Below are 7,500 nucleotides of genomic sequence, written 5' to 3' on the forward strand. Positions count from 1 at the left end.
TTTTAACCACCTCAGCAACCTCAGCCCCAGAAATAGGAGAGCCCACCACAGACTCCCCAGGCACTGCTTCCTCATAGGAAGACGTGTTGGTGGGATTGAGGAGGTCTTTGAAGTATTCCCTCCACCGATCCACAACATCCGCAGTCGAGGTCAGCAGAACACCATCCTCACCATACACGGTGTTGATAGTGCCCTGCTTCCCCTTCCTGAGGCGGCGGATGGTGGTCCAGAATCGCTTCGAAGCCGTCCGGAAGTCGTTTTCCATGGCTTCCCCGAACTCCTCCCATGTCCGAGTTTTTGCGTCCGCGACCGCTGAAGCCGCACACCGCTTGGCCTGTCGGTACCTGTCCGCTGCCTCAGGAGTCCTATGAGCCAAAAGAACCCGATAGGACTCTTTCTTCAGCTTGACGGCATCCCTCACCGCCGGTGTCCACCAACGGGTTCTAGGATTACCGCCATGACAGACACCAACTACCTTGCGGCCACAGCTCCAATCAGCCGCCTCGACAATAGAGGTGCGGAACATGGTCCACTCGGACCCAATGTCCAGCACCTCCCTCCTGACATACATATATATATATATATATATATATATATATATATATATATATATATATATATATATATATATATATATATATATATATATATATATATATATATATATTATTTCTGTCTTGCCTCTGGAGAGGGCGGTCACATTTTTTTTCTCCTCCCGTCTTTTCTTTGCTTGCTCTCTTTTGTCTTGTCTTCTCTAAACCTTTTTTTTGAAGCCTATTTCTTTGCGCTGTCCTCCAAATCTAAACATCAGACATGAAATTGATTAGCTGGACTCTCGACTCAATTGACAAAATATTTTTGACGAGGAAACGAGGTTCTGGGGAGCCTGGCTGCCCTGATGGAACCATTGCTGCGGGGTATGTGAGAGATTCCTGGGACAAATGGAGAATCATGTGCCTCTCAGTCTTTTCCATCGAGGACGTGGAAGACATCTACCTATTTGGAACCATGATCGCGGGGCACCAGCTGATTGGGCTGGGCATTCCTCTGGTGTATCGTAAAATTCGATTTCTGACCTGAATCGCAAAATGGATCACATCATGGAGAAGCTTGCTGTAAAGGAAAGATTGGACATGAGAGCAACCAGCATGGACGAATAGAACAGGCAAGCCATTGTAATGCCTGCTCGAGAAAAAAGAAAAATCCTTATCTACGATTTGAGTCCCCCGAATGGCCTTGAGGACAAGAACAGGCTGTTCTGTAATCATCCCCTGAGGAATTTCAAAGATGGACGCTTGGGAGTCGAACTTTGCTTGCATTGTATGCAGAACGACCCTGGGCTCATGAACACAACTTCACTCCACCCAAAGACTATGGACATATACACAAACACACTCCCCACACCCACCCCACGCCTTCACCACCGCTTAGTTCCCCTTCTGTGTTATGGACGGCTGAGTAGCGCTTTATAGCAGCAGGCCTGCCTCCAGGGCCCCAAATCCCCCCCCCCTATGGCAAATGTTTGTGATTATATGTAACATGTTTATGTGACTCCTCTCTGAGCTGCCACCTTACCGTGGTGGCGGAGTTTGCATGTCCCAATGACCCTAGGAGCTATGTTGTCCGGGGGCTTTATGCCCCCTGGTAGGGTCTCCTAAGACAAACTGGTCCTAGGTGAGGGATCAGACAAAGAGCAGCTCGAAGACCTCCATGAAAAATAAAAACAAAGGACCCAGATTTCCCTCGCCCGGACGCGGGTCACCGGGGCCCCCCTCTGGAGTCAGGCCCGGAGGTGGGGCACGATGGCGAGCACCTGGTGGCCGGGCCTGTCCCCATGGGGCCCGGCCGGGCACAGCCTGAAGAGGCAACGTGGGTCCCCCCTCCAATGGGCTCACCACCCATAGCAGGGGCCATAGAGGTCGGGTGCGATGTGAGCTGGGTGGCAGCCGAAGGCAGGGCACTTGGCAGTCCGATCCTCGGCTACAGAAGCTCTTGGGACGTGGAACGTCACCTCGCTGGGGGGGGGGGGGGGGGGGGGGGGGGGAGGAACCTGAGCTAGTGCGCGAGGGGGAGAAGTTCCGGCTAGATATAGTCGGACTCACTTCGACGCACAGCAAGGGCTCTGGAACCAGTTCTCTCGAGAGGGGCTGGACTCTCTTCCACTCTGGCTTTGCCGGCAGTGAGCGGCGACGGGCTGGGGTGACAATTCTTGTTGCCCCCAGGCTCAGAGCCTGCACGTTGGAGTTCAACCCGGTGGACGAGAGGGTAGCTTCCCTCCGCCTTCGGGTGGGGGGACGGGTCCTGACTGTGGTTTGCGCTTACGCGACAAACCGCAGCTCAGAGTACCCACCCTTTTTGGATTCACTCGAGGGAGTACTTGAGAGTGCTCCCCCGGGTGATTCCCTCATTCTACTGGGGGACTTCAATGCTCATGTTGGCAGCGACAGTGAAACCTGGAGAGGCGTGATTGGGAAGAATGGCCGCCTGGATCTGAACCCGAGCGGTGTTTTGTTATTGGACTTTTGTGCCCGTCACAAATTGTCCATAACGAACACCATGTTCAACCATAAGGGTGTCCATATGTGCACTGGGCACCAGGACACCCTAGGCCGCAGTTCCATGATCGACATTGTAGTTGTGTCATCGGATTTGCGGCCTCATGTTTTGGACACTCGGGTGAAGAGAGGGGCGGAGCTTTCTACCGATCACCACCTGGTGGTGAGTTGGCTGCGATGGTGGGGGAGGATGCCGGACAGACCTGGCAGGCCCAAACGCATTGTGAGGGTTTGCTGGGAATGTCTAGCAGAGTCTCCTGTCAGAGAGAGTTTCAATTCCCACCTCTGGAAGAACTTTGATCATGTCACGAGGGAGGTGCTGGACTTTGAGTCCGAATGGACCATGTTCCGCGCCTCTATTGTCGAGGCGGCTGATTGGAGCTGTGGCCGCAAGGTAGTTGGTGCCTTTCGTGGCAGTAATCCTAGAACCCGTTGGTGGACACCGGCGGTGAGGGATGCCGTCAAGCTGAAGGAGTCCTACCGGGTTCTTTTGGCTCATAGGACTCCTGAAGCAGCGGACAGGTACCGACAGGCCAAGCGGTGTGCGGCTTCAGCTGGATCGGTTCGCAGCTGAGTGTGAAGCGACTGGGATGAGAATCAGCACCTCCAAGTCCGAGTCCATGGTTCTCGCCCGGAAAAGGGTGGAGTGCCATCTCCGCGTTGCGGAGGAGACCCTGCCCCAAATGGAGGAGTTCAAGTACCTCGGAGTCTTGTTCACGAGTGAGGGAAGAGTGGATTGTGAGATCGACAGGCGGATCGGTGCGGCGTCTTCAGTAATGCGGACGCTGTATCGATCTGTTGTGGTGAAGAAGGAGCTGAGCCGGAAGTCAAAGCTCTCAATTTACCGGTCGATCTACGTTCCCATCCTCACCTATGGTCATGAGCTTTGGGTTATGACCGAAAGGACAAGATCACGGGTACAAGCGGCCGAAATGAGTTCCCTCCGCCGGGCGGCGGGGCTCTCCCTTAGAGATAGGGTGAGAAGCTCTGCCATCCGGGAGGAGCTCAAAGTAAAGCCGCTGCTCCTCCGCATGGAGAGGAGCTAGATGAGGTGGTTCGGGCATCTGGTCAGGATGCCACCCGAACGCCTCCCTAGGGAGGTGTTTAGGGCACGTCCGACCGGTAAGAGGCCACGGGGAAGACCCAGGACACGTTGAGTTGAGTTGAGTTTATTTCGAACATGCAAGCATACAACATGATACATCACAATTTCCAGTTTCTCTTTTCAACATGTTCGAAAAGGAGTAGGAAGAAGCAGAGCTTATTTAATCCTACCCCTTTTCTTTACATAACAGTTGCTGAAACTTTTTTTATTCACTTCCTGTTCTCAATTTTTTCACAATAAACTCCATATGTAATCACAATAAAAATAAATAAATAAATAATAGTAAGAATTTAATAATAATAATTGGTGAAGAAAGTCATATTTCATATGATGAGATAAGTAAGATTACTTTAAGAATGAATGAATGAATGGATGAAAAAAATTGAAAATGTTTGTCATGGTTCTTCTTCTTTGTACTTTGTAAACACTTTAAGTTTGAAGAGTTTCTTGAAGTGGATCATATTAGTACATTGTTTGATTGCTTTGCTTAATCCATTCCATAATTTAATTCCACATACTGATATACTGAAGGTCTTAAGTGTTGTACGTGCGTACAAATGTTTTAAATTACATTTTTCTCTAAGATTATATTTCTCCTCTTTTGTTGAGAAGAATTGTTGTATATTCTTGGGTAGCAGGTTATAGTTTGCTTTGTGCATAATTTTAGCTGTTTGCAAATTCACTATGTCGTGGAATTTCAGTATCTTTGATTCAATAAATAAAGGATTTGTATGTTCTCTATATCCAACATTATGTATTATTCTAACTGATCTTTTTTGTAACACCGTTAATGAATGAAGTGTACTTTTGTAATTATTTCCCCATATTTCTACACAGTAGCTCAGATATGGTAACACTAGTGAGCAGTATAGACTATGAAGTGATTTTTTGTCTAGAACATGTTTTGCTTTATTCATTATTGACGTGTTTCTTGCTACTTTATGTTGTATATTTTTTACGTGAGATTTCCAGTTCAATTTATCATCAATCATTATACCTAGAAATTTGGTTTCATTTACTCTTTCAATTTCTATTCCGTCTATTTGTATTTGTGTTTGACTTTCTCTTCTACTATTACCAAATAGCATTATTTTAGTTTTACTAAGATTCAACGATAGTCTGTTTTTGTCAAACCATCTTTTTAATTTGTTAATTTCTTCTGCTATTATTTGTATTATCTCCTGTGTGTTCTCTCCTGAACAAAACGCTGTTGTATCATCCGCAAATAATACTAACTTTAAATCTTTTGTAACTTTACAAATGTCATTTATATAGAGATTGAATAATTTAGGTCCTAATATTGATCCCTGAGGTACACCACAGGATATATTTAGCGTTGTAGACATGTGTTCGCCTAGCTTCACGTATTGTTTCCTGTTCGTTAGATAACTTCTTATCCAGTTTAAGACTAACCCTCTGATGCCATATCGTTCTAGTCTTTTGATTAAAATATTGTGATTAATTGTGTCAAATGCTTTAGTTAGATCCATAAAAACTGCTGCTGCACATTTTTTACTGTCTATTGCATTGGTAATTTCTTCTGTAATTTCAACTAAAGCCATTGAAGTTGAGACATTAGCTCTGTATCCATATTGGTTCTCTTCGAGTATTCTATTTTTATTTATGAAACTCTCTAATCTGTTATTAAACAGTTTTTCAATGATTTTAGAAAATTGTGGAAGTAAAGAAACAGGTCTATAATTTGTAAATTGATGTTTATCTCCAGTCTTATAAATTGGTGCAACTTTAGCTATTTTCATTTTGTTTGGAAATGTACCTGTTTGAAATGATAGGTTACTAATATACATTAATGGTCCTGAGATCTCTTCTATAACCTTTTTTATCGTATCCATATCAATTCCATTACAATCAGTTGAAGTCTTAGATTTACATTTTTTCACGATTATAACTATTTCCTCCTGTGTCACATTACTGAGGAACATGGAGTTGGGATTTCGCTCTATGGTATCATTATAGTCCTCAATTGGAACTGGGTCTGGAATCCTTTCTTCCAATTTTGGTCCAATATTTACAAAATAATTATTGAAGCTTTCAACTACTTCCTTTATGTTGTCATTGTTTTTATTTCCGTCTAAAAAGTATTGAGGGTAGTCCCTCTTTGTGCCATTTTTAATAATGCTATTGAGGATGCCCCATGTTGCTCTCATATTATTTTTGTTCCTGTCCAATAATTCACTGTAATATTATTTTCTACATGATCGTAGTATTTCTGTTAACTTGTTTTTATACTTTTTGTACTTAATTTCTGCCTCTATAGTTCTTTGTGCTATAAATTTTCTATATAGTGTATTCTTCTTCTTACAAGCATTTTTTAATCCTTTTGTCATCCATGGTTGGTTATTCTTTCTCTGTTTATTACTAAGTTGTATCCATGGACAATGTTTGTCATAAAGTATTATGAACTTGTTTAAGAAATGTTCATATGCTTCATCAACCTCTTTTTCATTGTACACATTGTCCCAATCTTGCTTTTGTAGCTCAATTTTGAAAGCAGTCATCCTCTTCTCTGTGCACAGTCTTCGAAATGTCCTTTTGTCTTCCATTTTCTTCTTGCAGTGTCCATCATATATTGTAAAAACTGGCAGATGATCACTAACGTCGGTAATAAGTAGACCACTTGTAGTGTTATTGTCAAACTCATTGGTAAAAATATTATCAATAAGCGTGGCACAGTGTGCTGTGATTCTACTTGGCTTTGTGATTTTTGGATATAAACTGATGCTGTACATTGTATCAATGAAGTCATCAATAGACTTTTGCTTGTTAGGGTTCAATAAGTCAATATTAAAGTCACCACATAAGAACATTATTCTTTCACCATTATCCATGTAAGTAGCCTTGATCCATTCTTCAAATGTTTCTATACTTGACTTAGGTGATCTATATATACAACTGATGAAAATGTTTTTGCTTTTTTCCTGACATATTTCAATGGTTATACATTCTAAGATATTATCTATAGCAAATGACATGTTTTTTACCACTTTGTAGTTCAGGTTCTTCATAACGTACACAGCTACTCCTCCTCCATTTTTGTTGGTTCTGTTGATGTAGTTTAGTTCATATCCCTCCAGATCAAAATCTATTCCTTTTTTATCATCAATCCATGTTTCTGTAACAGCAATCACTTTGAATGGTTCGTTGATGTGTTCCAAAAAGTTCTTAATGTTGTTGTAGTTTGCATACAAGCTTCTGCTATTAAAATGAATAATTGACAATTTGTTATCGCAAGTAATGTTGCTATTATATTGATCATCTGTATAATAAAAACAATTATTACTGATGTGGGAGAAAAAATTTGTATCTGGATCTATATCATTTTCCAAATCCTGGTTTTTGTAATCTTTGTTGCAGAAATTTTTTAGTTCCATATTTTCTTGTTCAACAATCTTTGATGTTGTTTCAATAATCTCAATAAGTGTAGGTGAATGCAATCCTGAATGTAGGTCCTCTTGTTTAGTCGTCCCTTGGAACATAGTAGTGTCGATGTTGAATTTGGGTGTTTGTTTTCTGTCAGAGTCCATTATCATCGTTGTTTTGGTAGCGGTGTAAACTTTAAAAATTGTCCAGGTCCTTGATGTCATGGACAACAATTACTCTTGCTTCTGGACCTCCATTCAGCTTGATGTAGATTTTACAGTTGGTGCTCCAAGTTCCCTGGATTTTTCCCTGCCTTCTCAAGTCGCGTGCTTTCTTGGCGATTCCAGCATTGCGTTTTGTGAGATGCTCATTCATGTACACATTTGTTCCCTTCAGCTTCTTTCCCTGTCTCAGCAATGCCATTTTAGATTTTCTGTTTACGAGTTTCACGAGCACGAC

Source organism: Entelurus aequoreus, linkage group LG09 (genome assembly GCF_033978785.1).
Source record: "Entelurus aequoreus isolate RoL-2023_Sb linkage group LG09, RoL_Eaeq_v1.1, whole genome shotgun sequence".
In the NCBI taxonomy this organism is placed as follows: Eukaryota; Metazoa; Chordata; class Actinopteri; order Syngnathiformes; family Syngnathidae; genus Entelurus; species Entelurus aequoreus.